Source organism: Tenebrio molitor, chromosome 2 (genome assembly GCF_963966145.1).
Source record: "Tenebrio molitor chromosome 2, icTenMoli1.1, whole genome shotgun sequence".
Classification (NCBI taxonomy): Eukaryota; Metazoa; Arthropoda; class Insecta; order Coleoptera; family Tenebrionidae; genus Tenebrio; species Tenebrio molitor.
The window spans coordinates 27,403,937-27,428,820 of record NC_091047.1 but is presented as its reverse complement, the minus strand read 5'-3'; the positions used below and the strand labels follow the sequence as shown (position 1 = coordinate 27,428,820).

The following is a 24,884-nucleotide window of genomic DNA, read 5'->3' as shown; positions in this document are numbered from 1 at the left end:
AACGTCGGAGAACTGTCCTGTAAAAGAAATATTTTTGCAAACTTTATTTTCGGTGGTTGGTTTTTAGTTACCAATTAAGAAATTACACTAACAATGAGTAACATTTTACCACCTGGGATTCCGAGAGATCTGCAGGCCACATTTTCGGAGCCACTGATCTGTCTATACGATTTTCAGTAAAATTTGTATTTGTGTTTTTGCTACATTCTTGCTAGTTCTTTTCCCAAATCCAACCCACATTATTTTTCAAATAAAAAAATTATTTGAAATTAGTTTTAGAAGCTTCGAATTTTCACATTATTATTCAAAAGAAAACTTTTTTGTTCGACACTGTGAGAATTTGTGAAATTTCTCCTATGTGAGCGGATTTTGATAAACGTCACAACTTGTCAAAATGAAACGTCAAGCTAATTTTAAAGATTTTAAGCGATTTGGATCCTTTAAGGGGCTCGTCGAACAAAAAAACGTTGTATTCAACTCGTTCTTGTGTAAATTGGGCCTTTTTGACACTCGTGGGCCTTTAAAACGCCAAAATGCCAAAAAAAGCCCAATTTACACACGAAATCGAATTTGTAACAGAATTAAAAATAGAATATTCAAAACCGAATGAATTCGTATGGGCTAACAAATGTCACACACGTTGGGTGCACAATGGAAGATGGCAAAGAAGAGATCTCGGGCAGCTCCTTAAAGTCCTTAAAGAGGTCACTGGAAAATGCGTTTGAATGAATGTCACCTGCAAAGATTTGCAACTTGTTTACAAACACAGTATCTAATTTACATCCCAGAATTGTAGTGACCTATGCAGATTGATAAAAATTAATTAATTCGAACTATTTTTATTCATAAGCTTTATTGTAAATTCAGATTTGATTCCGTGTTTATAAATAGCCACGCACGCCGACAAAAAATAACACAACAACATTTTTGCGTCCAATGAATAAAAGCGCAAATTTTAAAATTTGAATCCACATTTGCAGCATACACATGTAAAGAGTTTTTTTGTTGCTAACATGTTTCATTATTGTTTTTTTTTTTGTCAAAATGGTATGTTTATTGTATTATGGCGATAGCGTTTCAAGATAAGTAGACGGTGGCAGCTACATATAATAAAAGTAATTTTTTCATTGTCAAATTAACATTTAATTATGTGCAATTTGGAATATTTTTGCAAGTAATCGCCTGAGATTATCTCTTGTTTCAGTAGCTGCCGTCATCAATTGTGACATAATATGACAATTTTCTCAAATCAAATGTAATTAGGCATGAAAAAAACTAATTGGAGAATGTGTCACACTGCAACTAACAAAACATGTACCGATGATTGATAATTGAACCAGATATCGTCACTGAAACTCTTAAAATCATACAAACAGTGACACTGGTGCAGTCTTTTAATTGACAGTTAATACCACTGCAACTGCTGCGCCATCTTTGAATTAGTTTGTTTTACAAAGTCGTTTTCTATGGTTGTCATAAATTAGTATCCAGTGGCACCTGAAGAGAAGTAATAAACGTATATTAAAAATATTTTTGTGTAGATTGATTTATATGTATGGAAATTAATATTCCGAGTAACAAAATGGCTGGACTTTAGTTTCGCTTCGCCCTTGAATCGGAGTATGTAAATGCACCCTGTAGTGTATGTGGAAGTAGCTGTAAATTAATTGGAAACATGTATTTTAATTCTGTGATAAGTTGCAGCAATTACAGAAACATGTTAATGAAAAGAGTTCCGGTAGTTAGGTGTTAAATTCATTTCATTGGGCATATCTTACGAAGCTGATAAAAATTATAGTGCAAATGTGAAGGTAGAATGAGTGGAAAAATAATTGGAATAATAGTACTAAGTAATACTGCGGCCCCGCTGCTATCATGTGAAGTTAAGCAATGTCGGGTACGGTCAGTGTTTAGATGGGTGGCCAGCAGGAGAAATTTGCTTTCATTGTAAATTTAATATTATGTACTTCATTACTTGATTTTAGTATTGTTTGTAATCGGTAATGTCGTATAAACACACTCAACGTGGATGTTTTGTAAAGGCCTATAGCAAATTATATGATTTCTATGATATACAGCTGTCCCAAAAAAAAAAGACGAGTCCATAGCACCTTTGTTTATCGGAGAATTTTAATTATCTATACACCAAATTAAATGGTTGTAAATAGGCTACAATATGGCTTAATAAAACCATGTATAGCCCCAAAGCCTTCAAGGCTAAACTATCCAAATATTTTTTTCAAATACAAACACACTTTTTTTAGTAATTCTTATAGAGATTTTTATTCTGAAAACAACAATGTATTACACGTATACACTTACACACCAAATTCAGAATATTTTGACCGCTTAGCCTTGAAGTCCTTAGGGCTATACGTGATTTTATTAAGCTATTTTGTAGCCTATCTTTCTGCCTAGATAATTAAAATCCGCCAATAAATAAGGGAGTCTTTTTTGGGACACCCGTATAAAAATGGTGCTTTCAAGGGATTATCATTACTAGAAAGAAATACACATATTGCTAAATAAATCCTAGATTCCGCACCTCATTTAAGTACCTAATTTTTATAAACTAAAGACCTAAAACAACTCCTATAATTGTTTTTTGGCAATTGCTAAAAAGACAACCACCAAATTGAAATTAAGAACTTTATTTTTATACATTTGTATCGAAAAAAGTTAACGTTTATCCTGCACATCTTTCTTTTTTCTTCGTTACCCTTTTGTATAATTTTTTAGACTTTATTGTGTTTCTTAACATCATACTATGTTCATTTTTTGTGCATTTATATCTCTTTATTTTTTAGTAACACGATATTATTTCTTTTCGCCCTCCCCATTATTTACAACAAACTCATGAGAACCAAACTATAGCAACCATATATTCACACTAAAATTAAAATATTGTATGCACCACGGGAGATATTCATGTTTCTCATGTTCATACTCGTATCTCCCTTAATGCATAAATATCTATTGTATATTTGCTAATGACCATTTTTAACCGTTTGATATTTTTCTTCACAATAAACCTAATGACAAAAAATAAATTAAACGTAAAAGTATAATCAGAGAGCTCTAATTTGTGTAATATGAATAGATAATAATTATCATGTTTTGGATTTAATTCATTTAGATATATGTACTTACCATATTTTTTAGTATCACATTTTTTATAATATACAGGCTGTCCCGAAAATGGCGCACTCACTACTTACTACCTTATCGAGGATGTTTAAATGTACATGAAAAAAATATGGAAAAAAATGTTCAGACAAAAAAATCGATTATTGCAAAAATGATAGTACAATGTAAATAAAGATATACTCGTACATTATTACCTTGCAGTGTTGCCTTAGTGAATTTAAGATAATTTTTACGATTTCCTAAACTTCTAAATTCTCTATTATGCAAGATCGGATATTGGTAGTGAGTGATCTTGTACTTTGTGATAATATATACGATTAGAGGTAGTTTTCATGACAATTTAATACCTTTATTTCGAAATAATTGACCTGTTAAGTGCCACTTTCAAAGACCGCCAAATCAGCAAATAAGTCCAGTAGAATTTTTTTAACATTTTTCTCACGTTTACGGTAATCTCTTATACACGGTAGTGCATCAGAAGTGTGCCATTTTCGCGACACCCTGTATAATATGAAAATAAAAAAATGTTAAAACTCGAACTCTAAAGGTAATTTTCTAACAAATCATCAGAAGCGTTTCCCTGTTATGGCATGACAACTGATTTTTTACCGAGAACTTTTTTCAGTTAGTAGTTTTTCATGTATCAGTTTTTTACATTGATAGTAGAGGTACAGAATAAACTAAATGAGCTTTCTGCTAATTGTATCAGGTTAGATTCAGCTTAGAAAGCACGTCGTAAGCACAACATATTATGAATTACAGACATGACATTGCAGAACAACGTAGCTCTAAATATCAAAACATTAAAATCTACCAGGAATTCAATTCTATTTAGACACAAATTGAAAATAACAAAAACTGAATAGGAAATGATAAATAATAATCAGTTATCTCTAAATATTGTAAAAAAAAGAGTGTGTGTTTAAGACCGCACGACAGAAGTGAAAACTTCTATGATGCTCGTTACTGATTTTAAGTAATATGTACACTGGCGGCCATTAATTTGGAAACACCGGCCTAATCTAGTTTACTGGATATTTCTAATATTTGATAGTGTAAGCGTTATGTCATGAACTCATGTCACTGATGTCATCGTTCATTCAACAGACTGTCGCAGCCGAAATTGATGTGTCAATAACATTGTCAAAGTGACAAACAATTTACAATAGAAAAATCTTGGTGTTTCCAAATTAATGGCCGCCACTGTACCTATTCTATAAAAAATATATCATTATGGATGACTTGGAGGAATAAGGAGCAAGGCATAAATAATTAATATTATTTAAATCCAATGCTGTTTTTAAATAAACATCAAAAATCTGAATTTTTCAATAGAAACTGCAAATACGTCCGCTTTTAGAGGTACACTCTAGCAAAAATTGTGAGGTTAGGTTTGGATGTTTAAGTTTTATTTTCTTGACGATGATATTGAACACAACACAAGTTTTCACTTTTCACACAACGTACAATGAAAATTTAAAATTGACAAGTGACGCACAGTTCATTGTTTTTCGCTCGCTCCGCTAAAAAATTCGACTCCCTTGATTTTAGCTTGCCGTGTCGTGCTGCGAACGATTTTCCCTTGTATTTTACCGTATCGCATGAAACTAATTCACTGCCCGGGAATAAAATGTATGTGGCGCGCCTAAAGAAGTTTTCACTTCAAAAAAAATTAAGTAACTTTGTAAGTTTTAAGTGTGTAATATTTCGGCATATCAAGTTATGTACTAATCATAATCGTTTGTTTCTTGTTTATAACAGATTTTTAGTCAAATATGTAGTTCAGTTAAAAATATGTTGCTCCAAACTCAGCTGAAACTAACAACAGAAAATATTCAGCACTTCAAAATATTTTTGAATTTTTATAAAAAATATTTCCAAACTAATCTCGTATAACAGTTAACAACACAGTTAACGGTAAAAGTTGGTATCAATTCTAAATTGATATTCTAAAATAAAGAAGAAAATCTTTTAGGATTTTAAGAAATAAAAAAATTGAACTCCATTCCCCCCATTAAATTTAATCTATTTTGTTTTTTTTTTTTTGTAAAACTAAGGGCCAGTTTATAGAAAGAGAATTAATTATTTAATTCGAATTAAATTTTAATGCGCGATCAACCCGTGAATCCGAAACTTCGATTGGTTCAATCTGGTCAGGTGTTCAGTTAATCACACATTTGATTACGATTAACTTAGTTTCGCTTCTGTAAACTAGTCCTTAGTGAATATAATTTAAATGTGTGCAATTTTTGATAAACACTGCAGAATGATCTCATCCGTGTGGATTTATCCTTAGCGATTCCAGTATTTGGGCGTTATTGACATTGATCTTGACATAGGTTAAACCGTTAGTGCTGTTTATCTTCTCTCATTCTTTTTTTCCGACGACTGTTGGCATTTATCATTATATTTAACTATCTGTGTTAGTTCAACCACACATATCTGCATTAATTCCTTTACCACTTCTTGATAAATTAAAATGTACTTTAGATGAATTAGCTTTGCGATAAATTGCCCAAGAAATAACTCGATAAAATGCATTTTCTCATTCAATTTTTGCGACACGCGATAACCCGATTATTTAAAAATAGACTCAATTTATTGAAAAATTGCAGAAAACATTAATATTATTTAAATCCAATGAAAATAGAACGACAAGTCGAATTTTGCGCCTCGCCTCACAGTGCGTTAACAGAAATTAAGAAGTAAATAAATAGAAAAAACGCCACCTGTTGCTATTGTATTTATATCCAGACAGTCGGTACGTCGCTCTCATGAATGGATGAATCACGGATTCGAATTTCAACGTTTATGATAAAGTTGTATCGTATTGTGTCTATGGGGCAACCTGATCAGTTGCTAAACAAGATGCTGAAAAAATTCTTTCAGCACATTACATTCGAAAATTCCGCAAATTTAGCACCGTCGTAAAATCATTAATTGATACCTCCGCGGTCGTTCTTTCTTTTTCTTGGTTATCTCATTTTAGATTTAATCGAAAAATGCGTGGAGAGTACGTCTCGGTGGCCATTTTAATTGTGTCCGTTAAGTTCGTAGCAAAGCATCCAACTCCTACGCTCTCCGATAATATTGCACTTGAAGACATACTTTATCCGACAATTGGAACGCGCACTCCGCATTCCAGAAGGTCATTACCTAACAACAGTAAATTATTTACCATATAAACATCCTATTTGCGTTACCCTTCCGAGAAACTCGGCGGAGGCTCTGCTCGGACCTAGGATTTTTCCCCATCAGAACATGCAACATTATAAAGTGGAACGTTCGGTGCAATTAATTCTGTCGCAGATTGCACATGCAACTCGCTTACATTGTGGCTATATTGTTGAAAAATCGACGAGAGGCGGTCTAACGTTGCGTAACTCGTTACGCGACTAAAAATCACAATTAATAAATCAAAGATTATTCACGGAAATCCGATGGAGAGGCCGGGACTGATTCAGTTTTCCCAGAACTTCCGGGATCGTCCGGAGCCATTAACGGTTCCGGAAACAGAGACGTTTATTGTCTATGATTTCGGTGAATGGTGATGGCCGATTCCGGGTAGTTGCCATTGAATTAGGGCGATCTATCAGTTAAACTACTGGAAATTCACATATTTCGTGCTTTTATAGCGGTTCGCTGGGAAAAACCGTGACCGGACAAATTATTTTTTTATTTGCTGAAACTGCACTTAACAAGATAAATATTTATTTATACAGCGTACCTAAAAATACGGAAACAGTTTATCTGAATTTCCTGACATTTAATAGATACAGGATTAGGAACAGCTAAGTTTTATGATTTGTAATTTTTTCAATTTTATATCTTCATTTATTTTTTGGCTAACTTGACTTTTTTTTAAACCACTAATTTTACATTTTAGAAAATGGAATTTTCTTGTGAATTCAGTATAGCTGTATAGCACATGCATATCTTATTTTACTTTAAAAAAATTAAACAAGATCAAGTAAAAAAAAATGAATTTGAAACTTGTTGCAGTTGACTTTGAACCACAAGCTCAGTAGGGAATCATTTCAAAAAATAGTAAAATGCGAATAGTATCGTCCCTACAATAGTATTTTATAAGTATCATTAAGAGTGGAAGTAGAACTTTTTGTGCTAAGCTCAGAGATTGAAGACCGAAACGCAGTTGAGGTAATCACTTTGTAAATAATTTTAGTTCGTGTTTTAGTTTTAATTTGTATTTAAATGTTTTGAAGGAAAATTTATTACATATGCATATGTACTTAATAGAAATTATGTATTATCATTATTTTTCTTTTCATTCAATAATAGTGGATGAAGTAAATTTTACTTGTTCATTTTATAATACATAATTTCAAATTTTTGGTTGCACAAAAAATATGTACACCTTGGCCACGAAATCCTTTAACCTCCTCGAGATTGCTGGCTCGGCCGCAAGCAGCCTCGGCGACAATTTTTCTCTCTGTACGTTAAAGAATGATTTCGCGGCCTTGATAAATAACTATTATAGAGTGCAATCAGTAATTGTACTAATATTTTTATATCGCCAAACAAGATAGAAGTGAAATAGATAAACTCATTACTGCTTGTATTTGCACCGTTATAGACATAACATTGCAGTACGACGCAACATCGGCAGATAAAATTCTAACAAAATTTCTTGCTGAGAATTAAAAATTATCGCATATTGTTTGTAAATATGACCTACATCTGTCGACCCGTCTACAACCCAAGTCTGTATTTAATTTGTGGACAATTAGATTGCCGAATTTATTTGATCACATTGTATATGTCTGGCTCGTACAGGAACTTTGCAAGCCTTGCCAAAAATTTAGAAAATGGGAGATAGGCGAGCGAGTGCTGGTAATCAGAGATCTGGGTTAAAAGTTCGGAGTTGCGACCGAACTAATTGGTTATTTTAAGAAGTAAGCGGAATTGCAGTGATTTTAATTAAATTCTTCGGCTGTTTACTTCTTTCTTTTATTTCGGAATGTGTGGCGTGCTTTTTACTCATTGTACAAATAATCTACAATTAGTTAATTAATTGAATTAAATTATCCAAATTAATTTTCTACGGAACATAAACAATAATTGATAAGTAATTTACACGTTTAGTTTCACTCCTGTACTCGTACATTGTATCTTACTATACGTTACGATTATTCAGATTTAAAACGATTTTCTCTGAATAACACAGTGTGCAGAATTTAAATTAGCTACATTTCGTGAAGAGAATTAATTGTAAAATTATAATGCAAAAAGCTCTGTAATTTACCTGTCTATCTGCCTTATTTACCTAACACAAGTTTTATAAAATTATAACTGAAATTGTTATTTTAGGTATCCGCGTTAATAATTATTGCTTTTATTTTAACACTTAAAAAACAAAACAATTTTACGTTAGTGAAATTCTAAATGGCAATTTTTAATCCGTTTTTTCTTATTTTTAAGCAGAAAAAAATCATTATACAGAAAATTCTTAACCCTTAAATCGGCTTAATCTTTTTAATTTTTGTTAATTATTTCCTCAAAAGAAAAAATGAACTTTCAAATTCTGTATGCTTAATTTTTGTATCCCCTTGAAAATATTTTTCAGGAGAAATGTTAATCGACTTAAGATTTAACGCCTTCCTTTGCAATGTAACAGCTCCACAAGGCTCAACATTTGGCCGTATATTTTTCCCGTGTTATTCATCCCAGTTGCAAGAGCCGGTATTTGTTTAAATTTAGTTCGAGGAGACTATTTTTCGTGTTCTTTTATTTACAGATCAATGAATAATTTAATCGAAATTTTGACCTCGGTTCCTGATTGGAAGAATAGCGATAAGTTCAAGTCGCAGCCTTAAAACTAGGTAAAAGCCGCATTTTCGAGATGCCTCTATTTGGACCACCCGGTATGAATTAATTTTTTATTGACCGTTCGAATATTTGAAGAAATTCCTTCAAACTTTGTCATCCTTTTAAGACGTATTTATTTTGTTGTGAAGCCCGGGGCAAAGTTATTTAATTTTAGAGAGTGATAATATGTTGAAAAAATATTTTCGTATGCTACATAATGAACTTACATTCTAGAGGATTGGCATGAAAGTCAAATTAGCCGGGGATCGTGTTCGAGTTTTTAGTTTCATCGAACGTCTGCCCGATCGGCCGATTCGAATTTATTCAGTGAAAATAGCCAATCCAAGAAGTACCTAACGACAATTAGGTTCTGTTGGTTCTTGCGATTGCGCCGTACATAATTCTCTAGTAAATAACGTCGTAAGACGGTGGGTTGGTACGGAAATAAAATAAATTGAGCAGTGTATTACCCCTTGACACAGTTGAATTACGAAGTAGAAACTTACAAGCACCGTAAAGATAATTTTGTAATTTTATTGGCACTTGCATACCGTGATACGCCCCTTCTTGGCGCCTATTTATGTGTCGGATTCGCGGATACTTCACTTCCACCGTACGCAAAAACACCTCGTATTAATAGAAACACTGAAAAACATCGAGGTTGCTTCGCGGACTCTTCAGGATAACTTGCAAACGGCAAATTAGGAATTCTATTTTTGTGGAAAAACTTAAACTTCCACCAAGAAATGGTGGAATTGGGTCAGTATATTTATCCTATCCACAACAAAATTCATAATAGCATTATGTGACGTTTTTAGGAAAATTGCTCAGACAGGTCGATTTTATTTCGAAAAATGCCATCATGTGACGTTCTACTAGTTTAAATGACGTCATTGCTTTTTGCACAATGACGTCATCACTATTTTTTTTTAATGATAGCCGTCAATTGTTTCTTTTTTTTCTGATAGACCTTCGTACTACCTAAACGATGAATGAAAAAAATTGGTACATAACAATTTTTTTTTTGAGACAACTCATAATAATTATTTGTGTATCAAGGCCCAAAAAGTGCATCTTTTTCGTCCGAGCTGCACACAACGTTTTCGTGTTCGTTTAGGCAAAAATTTTGAAAAACATGAATTAATTGTAAATTTTGAGGTTATCTTTGACAGATGTCAAGTTACGTATATAAACTGAAAAATTTATATATTTCGTTATATGTATACCACTTTTCACATTATGTATCTCGGAAAACGAATACGAAAAATATTCTTTTTGCTCGTGCTGCAATCACTCTCTTTTAAGGCTCGTGCGGTAAAATACTACTTTTTCTAATTTGCTGTTTTAACAAAGCTGTTAACGCATTCACTTTGAATGCGTTAAAAAACCATTAACACATCCGAAAGCTAGAAAAAAATTTCAGTTGGTAACACATTATTGTGTGTTATTTGGAAAAAACATGTATTTAATATGCAAATTAGAAAAAAATAACATAAAAAACCCGTTTTATAAAACTTAAGAGTACTAACTTGTCATTTACAGGCACTCCTGCCTGCGGCAGTCGTGCTGCAAATCTGACTCGTGTCTTAGTACATATTAAGTTTTATAAAACTCTCGTTTTTATACAGGCTGTTTCCTAAAAAACGCCGCAAGCCGTAGCTCCGTTATTTATTGTCCGATTTTAATAATCAAAAAAATAAATAAAATGGCTAAAAAACACTACAAAACGGCTTAATTTTTGTTTTTTTTTTCAACATTAATTGTTGTGCAATAAAAATTCAAGAAAAAAAATCTTATTACGTTACGATGTTTTATAAATGAATATGAAAAAAAAATCAAACGCGCCGTGGAAAACAATGAGTGTCAAAGGGATAAATGTCATTTCGTCATTCTTCGAACGAAGAATGAACATTTGTCATTATTTTACACGGCGCCCTTGATTTTTTTTAAATTCATTAATAAAAAATCGTAATGTAATAAAACTTTTTATTTATTTTCTTAAATACTCTACCAAAATAAAAAAAAATATGATTCCATTATTTTGAAAAAAAAAGTTGACACATATTTGACACAACAATTAATGATGAAAAAAATTAAAAAATAATCCAATTTGTAGTGTTGCTTTGTTTATTAAAATCGGACAATAAATAACGGAGCTACGGTTGGCGGCGTTTTTTAGGAAACAGCCTGTATACAGTGAGAGGCAAAAATAAAGCAACAATTCGATAAATCATAAACTGTTGATTTTTGAAAAAAGAATAAAAACATGTCGATTTTTAATTTCAATTTCACATTTATTGACATTTACATTTTTCCTTGTTCCTTGTCAAAGTACATAATGACGTCATCATCTATTTTTTTAAGTAGCAACCTGTATTTATTCTTCATTATTTTTATAGGTCTTTTAACTGTCAACATGATAATGTAGTATAAAAATTTTAACCCCTTACATTTAAAAAAACTTGAGAAAAAATTTGTTGAAAATTAAAAAAAAAAAAAATATTTTCTTTATTAATGAGTAATTTACTAACTACTTAGTACCGAAAGGCATTACTATTAGGTCAGTATCATTTGAAGGTTGTCAACAATAATCAAATACGAACAAAAAATTACTTCAGAAAAATCCTGTTTGTCTTATTTCATTCCCTGGTGATTAATAATTTCTTCAAGTCTAAATGGAAATGATACATGAAAGTACATCATACATTTCAGGTACACGTGAGGTATTCGACATGACTATTTCTCCAACAACTTTCGTGAAATATTTATTTGTTTACTTGTGCAGGAATATCTCTGAAGAATTCAAACTTTCTCCGGCGACAAAAATTCCTGAACTGGTTTCAAATTAACAATCAAAACCTCATCGAAAATTTTAAATTATTGCATTCTCTTCATTAGCAGCTATATTTTGAGAGAATCTACTAACTGATCACGAATGATTCTTTTATTTCATTCATCGAAAAGCTAGTTTGTCCAGCAAGAGGTTGGTTGACATAAAAATCACTAAATTCTACGTAGAGAAAGTAGTACCTAGCGCACGTAAAATTTGAAATATATCCTTCAAGCAGTAACATTTTTGCCTTGAAATTATGCTCTAATTAATGTATTCTAGTGTATTTTGTAGTGTTGGGTTGATTTAATATAATTTAAAAGAAGAAAACTTCCAAACTGGATCAAACAAGAAACATATAACTCAAAAATTCGCATTACATTATTACGAAGTAGTGTAGTACAGTCTTGAGGTTATTAGAGGCTTCAAAATCGTCGGTCGAAAATTGGTAAACTGGTTGCCCGTTAATTATTGTCAGAAATCAGATATTACTCCTCGTGATAAATTGAACAGTAATACAACGGAGAGTTCGAGTCAAAGGTTAAAGCTACCAGTTTCAGGTAGCGACCGAGCTGACACCCAATTATTTCTAGAAAAAATTTCTATTATTAAATGCGAGTTATTTATTTGAAAATGACAAAATATTAATGTATTTCAGTCAATCCAGTCGTTTGACGGTTACGCTCAAAATAAATAATGGCACCGGACGAGTCATGAGTTCCTTTTGTTTTCCTCATGGACATGACAATAATTCGTAGTACTTGCGTCTATAGTACGGTAGGAAAATTGTCGTCGGTTGCAATTTGGGATTGGCATCCGAATTGTTTACGTGGATATCGTTCATTCAAATTTGCGGACACGTGTAAATTATTACACGTGGGCGACGACCACGTACAGATTAAGACAATTTGGCAACCGCTGACATAAATTTATCTTAAGGCGCCTCTATCATAGCGATAATTTATTAGATCGCTATTTACAGCATGGTCGCAAATGCCAATTCGACAATTTTGCAGTTCGATAAAGGAGAGAAAATGACGAAATCAATGAGGAAACTTGAAACGATACAATGAACAACCGAGTGAAATAAACAATTTCTGGTAGAGTCAAAAATATTCTGGACATATTTACATTCTGCTTGAAAAACCAAGACAATGTCCAAAGATTTTGGAAAAACTGTTTCGAAAGAAGATAATATAGTGATAAGTCTAGTGCCAAGTTCAAAATTGCAGTAGCTGTTGGCAGACTACAATAATTAGGTGGTATTAGGGTTTTTTTTTTAATTTAAAATTTAAATATTAAATAAATTGAATGTAAAGTATAAATGTAAGGTAATTCGTGCAGTCCATGAGCCTAAGTTTGGTTTTTTGTACGACACTGTCAGAATTTGAGAATTTTCTCCTGTGTGAACGGATTTTGATAAATGTCACCACTTGTCAAAACGAAACGTCAAGCTCATTTTAAAGATTTTAAGCGATTTGGAGTCTTTAAGAGGCTCGTCGAACAAAAAAAACAGAATGTGTCGTAAAGGCGCACGATAGAAACTTTTGTATTACAGGGAAACATTGTAATTATTCATCAATCACTTTTAAATAGCATATTCACAACAAAATTGTATATTTTAATCAAGAAAATAAATTATAAACAACGATAACACTAAACAATATCGAAATGCGTATAGTCCAATTTTTACCCTTTTGCGATGACGTCATTATCTAGTAACTTCACGTATGTTTGAGCTAGGATCAGAAACAATTTTGAATTGATCATAAATAACTATAAATATGTCAAATTTGTTGACAATTGCTTCGAAAGGTTATGTTTGTAATCAATGTAATAAGTGAAAGAAATTAAAAATTGTCAAATTGACAGGGGCATAAAATAACCTCAAAGTAACCATCAATAAATAAACGTGCCTTTTTTTTTGTTTTTTTCTGTTTCTGTCGTTTCAATAAAGAGAAAGCGAGGAAGGAAATCGTGACGTCACCTCAAAAGGGTAAAAATTGGACTTTAACTCGTTGTTCATTTTTAAGTCTCCAAATCAAAGAGAGGACATTATCGATAAATGCCGTGAGTGTGACAAAGATAGAGAGAGACACTGCTCCCACTCGGCCCAATAGTGTTTACCCCCACCACTTTTCGTCACACAAAAAGGTTGCCGATCAGAATTTCAAGACCCTCCCATAAAAAGTTTCGTTTCAAAAACGTTGTATTCAACTCGTTCGTGTGGTCAATTGGGCTTTTTTGGCACTCGTGGGCCTTTAAAACCCAATTTACACACGAACTCGTCAAATAAACTACTATTTGATGTTTTAATAATACATTATTAGTTTATTAAATACGAGTTTTATAAGACGCTTGATTGTGACACGAGTTGGTTGATCACGACGAACGCAGTGAGGAGTGCTCCAACAGAACGAGTGTCAGAGTGCGTCTTATAAAACGAGTGTAATATATTATTTTGTCTACTTTGGTCGCATTAATTTGAAAAAAAAACTCAAAAATCTAATTATGAAATAATCTAAAGACTTTTGTATGACATGAGTTATGGTGGCATTTCTGTGAAATGTATGTCAAATGTAGAATGTTTTAATAATAATTGTTAATAGGAGCTCGCCAGAGATGCCGGACGCCGGCCAGCATGGTATTACAGCAATACCAACGTAATTCATATAAAAAAAAAACACACAAAAACAGTTTCACAAAATGCTCTTTATGATACCAAAGTAAAAAAAATTCTTACATGTAGTATCGTACTCGTAGAATAACAAAGGCCCTAAAACAAAACCTTGCGTTACACCAGTTGCAACTCTCTGAATTCAGTTATTTAGGTATTAAATCAGGTGTGATCATGAGAATTTATAATGGAGTCAGCTTTGGAAGTGTCAATGATTTGGTTACACCAATAATTGTCTAATAAAATTATTCTGTTATTAAATACAGCCTGATGTTGAAAATTGTGCAGATATTTTTACCAGGTAGTACATGTTAAAAGAAGGCAAAATAACCCAACTTGCCTTATACAAATGTTAATGGTTTACAAGAGAATCAAAGTAATCACTTTGTTTGGGAAACGCTAAAAAATTTCAAATTTGGCAGTTTTGACGTACGACCGACCTAAAAAGTCAAGTTTTTATGTCATTCAAGGTTATGTTTGACATTTATCGTTTAAGTGTTTTGAGTTTCATCATGAATTTTTGATAAGATTAGTAAAGTAATGATAAAATAGGGCCTGCAACAAATTCATAAAACAACAAAAGCTTAAACAACAAAGTAAAAAGACATCAAAGAAGTTGCTTAAAATGCCTAGCAATGCAAGCTTTATTACCACGTGTCCAAGAAAGCCGAACTCGATTCAGAATGCCTCTGTTGCTAGAGAATTACTAGAGGAATTTCCTCGACTAATCAGAGCCAAACTTTTTGACTGCTGGAAGTGACTCTCTTTGATTTCGTGAAGAATGTCTTCTTCTGCAACTAAAATGCGACCTTCTTGTTGGTGGTCAAAATCACGCTCATTCATTTCTAAACGCCCGAAATCGCGAAGATGCTGCACAACGTTTACAAAGGTTCGTCCATTGGGAAGTATCCTTTGAGACAACTTTTTACCGTAGATTTGCCGTGCTAGCTTTGAATGTTGACGGGCTTCGCCATCATAGATCAAAACCATATCGGTTTTCTCCAGGTTGGTGAAAGACATTTGTGATTTAAATTGAGGTTAAGATTGATGTGCTTGTCAAAGTGACTTAATTTTGAATTAAATGACAACAAAAAAAGGATACTATGGTGTTTTTTGGTCCATTTTTTCATCAAATTCAGTGACTCCCCAACTTTTTTTAAAAAACTTTAGCCCCTTTTTCTCGAAAAATACCAACAGTCGGTACCTTTCATGGGGTTCTATTCCAGGTTAAAATATCTGCACAACCTGCAAAGTCACTCTGTATAAATATAGTTTTTAAGAAAACAAACGTCATTAGGTACATTAATATTTTTCTTAATTTTTAGCAGCAAACAAGAATATCATCAAGAATATCATGCCACAGTTCTGCTTTTGTTTAATGCAAATAATGAGTATCAAGTTAATTGATAAATTTTACCGAAATTAATCATCTGGTTCTAGAAAGTTCTTTGAATGCAAAATACGATGAAACGTAAATGTCAAACATTTAACAGTTATTTGGATTTTTACAAACAAGACAGTGTCTATTGTGCCACATTTTCACTACATTCTGTGGAGTTTTTAGACCATGTAAACACTTTCCCTTTCAAATACGGCGCTAATTAAATTACTGACATTTATTATTTCACATTTACAGTTGAACGCCTTCATGTGTTGTGACAAGACAACTTTTATTTTATTATTGTAGTCCATTCTTTCCCTGGATTCTTTACCAAAATATACAGAAACTGTACAAATTCTCAAAAATTTTTAGGCGATTTTAACGGATTCAAATTTTGGACAACAAAAGTTTTTGGAATTACTTGGGTTACACTTCAAAATACATAGAAATTTAAATTGCAACTTTTGTGTCCTAAATGGAACTCTAGCTATTTTAATTGCCTTTTAACCTAGCAATTTTTTTTATTCTGTTAAAAGTTTTTTTAAAGAATTCTTAATCTTTCTTTGATAAACTTTTTCATCTTCTTTGTAGGGAAAATTAAAATGAAAATTTAAATAATTACCATCACCTCGTGTGCTATCTTATAGTTATTTAATAAACTAGTTTGTTAATGAAGGCGATTAATAATCGAAACTGTTTAAACCACGAACGAGTGTAGCGAGTGAGTGGCTTTAATAGTTGAGATTATTAATCGCCCATTAACAAAAGAGTTGATTACAAAATTTTTTCGTTGCCCGCAAACTTTTTTTTTTGGTGACAAATTTTGAAATTAAAGCCAAATCAAAACCAATTTCATCTTTTTCCATAAAGATGACACCTTATAAATACCTTCATTCGTTTTTTGTCCTCAGGGTAAGCCATTTTAAAATTTTTCAACACTTTCTATTCACTTTTCCACAAAGAGTGTAAGAAGACGTCAGCTCCATTCACATTCAATTTCACGTAAAAATCACGGTTGCTACGGAAACCTAGTTACCTTTGAAAAATATGACATGCGAATTATAACCAAAAAGGTCGGCTTTTGAAAAAGTGAATTCATAATTGTTGCAGTTATGGAGCTATAAAATATAGAAAATCCTGCTGCACTACCTGCTGCAGTGTTGGTAAGTGCAAACAATGCATGTTCGAGGTTGTTTATACATCAAAATATCATCAAAACGTGAAAATCGCAAAATCGTTGATTAATGAAAAATAGTGTATTAATGAGGTCCATATATTTTAGACAAAATAATTCATTAATATTGAAATTAATAAGCGGTCAACGGAAAAAATAAAATATTGAACCTGAATATTTCAAATGTCCAAAAATTGACTAAACCTCTTTTCTTCGTTTTTTAATCTAGAGAGAAATATAAATAAGTGTTGTTTCGTCAATCACGTTGGCATCATCAGCGTCGTGATTAGCAAAGGAATTTCATAATTTGCATGTTGCGTGTTGTACTCGTTCACTTTCATGCTTCACTTAGAAATTTTTTTTTGGTTTAAACTCTATTGTTTTGTCTTATTTTAACAATTTTAATTCAGACACAAAAATTGTACCGATTGTGACCGTTCTCGGTAATTGTGGTATACTTGTTGTAGAACGTAAACAAGTCGCTATTTTTTATTGCACCATGTTTTGCAAATAAACTCGTCCATGTTTATGTTTGCGTCTGTTTTTAATACGTCTGTTTATTAAGTAAGCCACCGTCCCAGTACCAGAACTCTTGCTATTGAAGGATGTTATCGGAGCCGCGCCATCGAGGTCCTTAGCGGATAATTTCGTGGAAAACTATAAAAATCCAGTCTCGATGACACGGACTTAAATCCGGGATTTAATTGGCCACCGACAAGATAAATAAAATCGCGAGAATTACGATTCGGTTAGAACAATAATAATCAATTAAAATCGGCGCTAAAAATCCCCCGATAAAATCTTTACTATTTTTAAATGATGAATACTGGCTGGAATCATTTCATGTGGGTTCGTATATCAATTTTATAGCGCGGATCTATTTCAATTTATTTGATCTACAACCACGCTCACTCTATTATAAAATAAAGCATCACTTTCGGATTAATCGCCGGATTGAAATAGATTCGTTTTTGAGTTGGACAGGACAGGAACCGGGGGCGTTTTTCCGACTAAAATTACCGACACGTATGCGGATCGTGTACACAGCCGCGTTCCAACGTCAAATTATGTCAGTTTGTGCATTCAACCGTCACCTCTTTTCAACTTTAATTTCGAAATTTATATCCGGCGGGTTCGCGGAAGGCCGAGTCGGAGAGATGCCGCAGATGGCGATCTTCCCGGTGGCTCCCCACACGTAACCAAGATATTCGAATTTTAACAATCTACACAAAGAAGTACGTTTATACCTAATTAGAAAAGCATACCGGGGTTCTGTTGTATAATTATACCGAAATATTATTAGTTACAAATTATACATTACAAACGACAAATTACAAGCTCTCGTATTTGATTTTTGTTGCACAATTACATGCAGTTGGTTGCAAAAAAAGGGGAACTGTCAGAATAAAATTGACACATTTTTAGAATTTTTTCATAATGGGTGATTCAAAATCTAACAAAAACAAAGTTCCAGCTAGGGCGTCATTACAAAAATGAATGTATTTTATATTGGGCGATTCAAAATTATTGTGGATAAGTATGACAAATATGTACGAAAATTTATGTGGCAACTGTGTGGGTGGGATAAAGTTGACATTTCTTTGACAGTTCAGAAAATTGTCAAATCAACGTGCAATGGTGTATAAAAGATCAAATAAATGCACGCTTATGAAATGTCATACAAATGTCAACTATACCCCACCCACACAGTTGCCACATACATTTTCGTACATAGTTGTCATACTTATCCACAATAATTTTGAATCGCCCGATATAAAATACATTCATTTTCGTAATGACGCGACGCCCTAGCTGGAACTTTGTTTTTGTTAGATTTTTTTTACAAAATAAATACAAATTAGACAGTTGGCAAACATTCAAATTGTCATATTATTGTCGCTGCCAAAATGAATGAATTTCCAAAACGGAGTAGAGCATCAATAACCAAGCAGACGAAAGAGCTCATTTTAAAGGCATTCAACAAAATAAAAGAAATTACTCATGTAGATAATGGAAATGTAATGAAAAAGTACAAAATTGTAGAAGCAGTGACGGATATTTTTTCGGTAAATTTTAATCTAAAATAAAAGTTTCCCTAAGTGCTATACAGGTTTCAGTCCCAGAAGTATATAAAATTTTAAATGAAGGAGTTGATAATTTAAAATCATCAGTTGAGAGAACAAATCACGTGACCCATAACCTAACTTTTTAAAAGCACAAATTCGCGGTAAAAAGGTGTGTTCAAAAGACAAAAGTTACTAAATTTAGTAACTCTGGTTCGTCATTACAAAAATGAATTTACTATAGTGTGAAACCTTCTTACGAGAGATAGGTTAGAATTACTGTCAAAATTAATGACATTTTTAAAAATGATTTGATGAGTATTGTCAAGTACACAATTAATTGACAAATAGACAAACCCAAATTTACATTAGAAAAATATTCTTTTCCCGTTTTTTTTTTTGCAACCAACTGTACATACTAATAATACCAGGAGTTTAAAAATCTGTTACATCTGGTAGTCTATGAATTTCCCTTGTAGAAGTAAAAAAGCCGCTCGATCGAAATGCGAAAGACGCTAGAGCTGATCATTTTGGGTCACCTATCGTAAGTATAACCTCAAATTACATTCGACACTTCTGTCAAATACAGCTTTATGTGGGTATTACACAAATGAAAACATTTTGTAGGACGCACGGGTTAGAATGAACGAGTAAGTGCTACAAAATGCCTTATAAACGAGATGTCATACAGTATTTTTCCTACTTTGCACGTTTTAAGGTATTTTTAAGTGATTATTTCCTTCGTATGTTTAGCAACCAATTGCGTGACAAATATTGACCAATCAAAACGAGAAAACAAAAAATAACCCGATAAAATTTCTCTAAAATGCACAATAATAGTCGGATAAAAAATGTCGGTACCTGATTTTTTTTTAATAAATTATTTCGAATAAAAAGGATTGGGAACAATGCGTTTGTTTTCATTCTATTCAGGCTCGACTTCGTCTCGTGCTCTTATTTGATAATAATTGGTCTTCTGACCGAATAATTTATGGATGTTTGAGTTCATTAGCAAAAAATTTTCCGATAAAAAATTTTGCACTTGGGATATAATATGTGAAAATTTACAATTTTCAAATTTGAGGAATTTTGTCGTGGTTGGCAACAAATGTCATGTTGTTTGGATTGGAAGATTCAAATTTTGATTATTATTAACAAATTAAAAATGAGCGAAGACAATTTTGTATGTTCCCCGCCAGAAATACGAGATTAGGATTAGTCTAACTGCCCAAGACACATCTAATGTAACGATTAATATTGACAACAATTGTACAGGCTTATTATAAATGATTGTAGTCGAAGCAGGCCATGGCCATGTTATAAAATGTTTGCCGCTTTCATGTCAACTGTCAATTTTTGTCCCTGTCACTGTCATTTTTTAGGTGAAAAGTGCGGTGATGAGGATTATGATTGCTATTACTCGTGAAGATGATTTTGTGTCACGAGCAGCAGGCGAGTGGTGTAGTTAAAACTGACGTTTTAAAATGATTACTTTGTATACTTGATACCATTGCATTAAATTTGCGATTGGACTTCATAAACTAGTTGCTATGATATTTGCAGTGAGTTTTAAAATTATTATTCAACAGGCCGTGGGTGATGAATCCTGTTTTCCAATGAAAAACACTTTAATAATTACAGTATTAACCAATAGGAGTTGAAAAAGAAAATTAATTCATAATTTGGGATATAACGACTTTGCAAATAATGAGAAACTTTTATTTTGACAAATTGGAGAGAAGAATGCTAATTTAATTAGATGAGAAAGATCATATGACATTGATACTCCATTCTCTTAAGCAACATAGTAATCACTAATGATTGTTAGATGGTTTTGAATTTATTCTCTTTATATTAATTGTGAAATTTTTCCATAGTTGCTTGTTGGCTGGAGGAATTCCATTATAAATGAATCAAGTAAACAATAAACAAATTTATTTATCTGAATGTGCGTCTTATTATCTATCTCTTTTGTTGTTGCATCTCTGTTTAGTCTTGCTCAAGACAGAGCAAGGATTCAATTACTGCAGAGCGAAAATAAATGAAGTATAGTGATAAATACAGGGTTATTATAAATGATTGTAGTACAAGTAGGCGTAAAAACTGAATGTAAAATAGATGGTTGCCGCTCCATATAAAAAATATCAGAATGATCTGAATAAGTGAGTACACACACACAGGAGCTAAATTGGGTGCAAAACAACTCAATATTTTTGGATTAAATCGTTAATTAAAAAAAAAAATAAATTAAATTCTCATCACCGCACTTTTCACCTAAAAAATGACAGTGACAATGTTTTTAAGATTTAATTGCTTACTTACTATATTAAAATTTTTCTCTATATTTTTACAGGATGGGTAAAAATACTGTTCTAATTGAGAAATTAAAAATAAATTGCTTCTACAAATAGACAGAAAAGTGAACGAACCAAGTTTTACTGATAGCAAGGACATATCAGGGTTCACGCTCCATTCGACCGGTTTTGTTCCATTTTCGTAAAATTCTTGAAGAATTCTTTGCACTATTAATCTTAATTAAATATTAAGATTTTCGTCAGTAGCGGAATTTTTACGACTAGTTGTGAAAGAATATTGAAATAAGACACATGCAATTAGAATTAAAGAAATTTTAATTGTCAGGAGGAGAAATAGCCCTGCGCATCCACCAAAAATACTCTTTGTACATAAAAATATTTACATCTTCTTCAATGTTGTGTACGTCACGCTCGTATTTCTATTAAATAATCTTGAATAACAAGCGAGTAATAAATTGTGCGTTGTTGTGACAGTTTTATGATTTTTTTTTTATGCAATTACAATTAATTCCTTACAAATAAACAAGATGTAAACAGCTTTTGCAGGGTGACTTTGAAATGTATAAACGATGTCAACCTATAAATATGAAGGTTAATTGAAAGTGGTTGACGCCATTTGAAAATACAATTTAATCCGTTCGTTATTAAAAATATCCATTACCGAAATTTTTACTAACATTAATAAAGAGTACAATTGTTAAAGTCGTTGTCGTCTGCCGCTCCTCAAAATACTACTTAATAACCGTCATTCAGTTTGTTCAATTTGTGACAAGTCACCGTAAAGCGACAAACATAGTTACTTTACGAGGCTAACTAGGATGTTACAATTATTTAATAGTAGATTATATATCTAAGACCAGAAGTGAGTCTTTTTGTGCCCAGAGATTAAAGACCGAGACGAAGTCTACGTCGACATCTGGGTGAAGCACAAAAAGACCTTCTACTCTGAATGATATAACTATCGGGTCTTCAAATAAATATATATTTAGAGTAGGCGTAGGCGATATTCTAATTCTGTTAACAGTGTAAAGTAATTTTTGTTGGTAACCAATTATTCTCTGGAGTTACACAGGTCACATAGTAAGTTTTTTCCCAATTTCATATTGTCATATTCCGTCGAGGGGGAATAGGGAGAATGCACTACAAAAATTAAAAATATTTTCTAACCTAATTTTATTTCGTTAAAATGTCAGGCGTTTCTTGTGTAATTTTCTACGCTGGAAAAATGTTGCAAACACTTGAATTTCCATAGGTTGCTCTAAATATAAATTTATTTGAAGGCCCGTTATTTTATCTTCAAGCGGATCACGAAAAAAATCGGACATGAACTTATTTATTTCCTTTTTCCTGCAGTTACAATTTTCAAATTTGCAGTTTTCAAATTTTAATGCACGTACTTGAACTTTCGATAATCTTAGTAAAGTCTACAACGCTATCTAAATTACCCGATGTACTTCCTGCAAATTTCCAGGTAAAACTTTCCCAAAATGGTAAATGATCACGATTTGTAATTTTTAGTATCCTGAACTTTTACTAAGATAGCAGAGCCGAAATCTTCACTATCTCCCAATGTCAAATTGGTGATTTCACTGCATCTACAAGCGCCAGTCACACATCATAACTTACAATAATAATTTATAATTCTTCCTCTAACTCAGAAATTTTTACCTTCGTAGTCAGATACTTTTCATCAGAAATGTAATGTAGAAATCATATACTTTTCGGATCTTAGGTTGGATTAGATTGTGCATAGTTTGCCGCGATCTGCGTCAATTCTGAAAGTGAGCAATGCATTTCGTTTTCAATAGCATTGGACATACTTCAAATATTCGCTAAATACAATAACAAAAATTATCAAAATATGAATACAAACGATTACAATTTACATCTGTTTAATAATGTCAATAGCAAAGTTACAAATGATACAGAACTGTCAAAATTAAAAAAAAAAGAAATATCAAATATCAAATATAATAATATTTGACCACATCTTCATCTACAGAACAAGCTTCATTCTGAATGCGTTGACGCGTTCTGTTTCTTTTACTCTCCGGTCTAGGGTTCTTCTTCTTGATTACTCCTAGAATGTCTTCTTACCAGATTTTGCTCTAGGTAATGAAGTTCATTATCACATTAATGAGGTAATTACCTAACTTATTTTAATTAGGTGAACCATGAAAAAAAAAAGCAAAACTCATTGAAGTATAAAGTACACAAAAAAATTCCAATTAAGTACACCCACTAACAATACAAAAAAGTTATTTAATCACATATTATATCCCAAGTGCAAAATTCGGTCAGAAGACCAATTATTATCAAATAAAAGCCCTCGACTTCGTCTCGTGCTCTTATTTGCTAATAATTGGTCTACTGACCTCATTTATGGATGTTTTCGTTCATTAGCAAAAAAATTGCCGATATTAAAATTTTGTACGAGGGGTATACGGCTGATTATTTCCTGAATAGAATGAAACCAAACGCATTATTTCCAATCCTTTTTATTCAAAATAATAAAAAAAAATCAGGTACCGACATTTTTTATCAAATTATTGCACATGTGCATTTTAGAGAAATTTTATCGGGTTATTTTTTGTTTTCTCGTTTTGATTGGTCAATATTTGTCACGCAATTGGTTGCTAAACACATGAAGGAAATAATCATTAAAAAAAATAATTACACATTTTTTGCATTCAGACAAATTAATGCCGGCCAAAGTCAAGTCTGACAAATGTTTGCTAATAATTCCCAATCTTTGGTTTGTTGAAGTTTCCTTTTCTCTCAGAACAATGGTAATTATTTTGTTTTTACATGAAGACTCAATATACCTAAGCAACTGTGTTCGACCTCCAGCCACCGTAACGCTTTACAAGTAAAAACTCCTCAAAAATTCCACAAATAGTGACGTAGATGATCTCCAGAAAGTACTATATTCTTCAGGGGTGTTTCCAAAATTTCTCAAGAAATTTTCCTAAATGGTATTATTAAATGGAAAACCTGCCCCTCAGTTTTAACATTTTCCAAAAACAGATTTGTAAGTTCCTCTTTCCTCCAAGTCCAAAAATCAATGCAACATTGAAATCAAAATTGTAAATGTGTGAAGATGATATAAATGTCTTACCTTCGTCAACAAATTTTTTGTATCGCTAGTTTCTTGCAAAAACTGTATAACATCATGTTTAGGTAAACTTTTTGATTTCTTAGGTCTGTACTTTTCTGCTTTCATTTTCAGAAAAGCAAGTAGGAAGTTGCTAAAATTCGCATTTTCCTTGATAGATATCATTGCCCACAACATTAAGTATGTAATAAACCCCAACACTTCCTTTCTTTGCACCACTCACCAAAGCATTTGTAGCCTTTTTCGTATTTCAGTCTCGATCTTTCTGGCAAGAGTGATGAAACTACATTTGTTGCTTCTTCTTTGTCTTGTTTGCGAAAATTGTTACAAATTTTTAAAGATCCACAACCAATCTA

At 32.3% G+C, this 24,884-nt stretch overlaps 1 protein-coding gene across 4 annotated transcripts in view; it reads left to right on the top strand.

Annotated features, from left to right (window-relative positions):
• Positions 1-24,884, top strand: part of Fs (Follistatin) — a 102,845-nt gene that overhangs the window by 8,697 nt on the left and 69,264 nt on the right. Inside the window, exon 2 of one of the 4 annotated variants that reach the window (XM_069038231.1) lies at positions 16,972-17,024. The exons of the other annotated variants lie outside the window; for them this stretch is intronic. The gene's annotated coding sequence lies outside the window, so the exon portion shown is untranslated. The remainder of the gene's footprint in view (positions 1-16,971; positions 17,025-24,884) is intronic. 4 annotated transcript variants of the gene reach the window in all.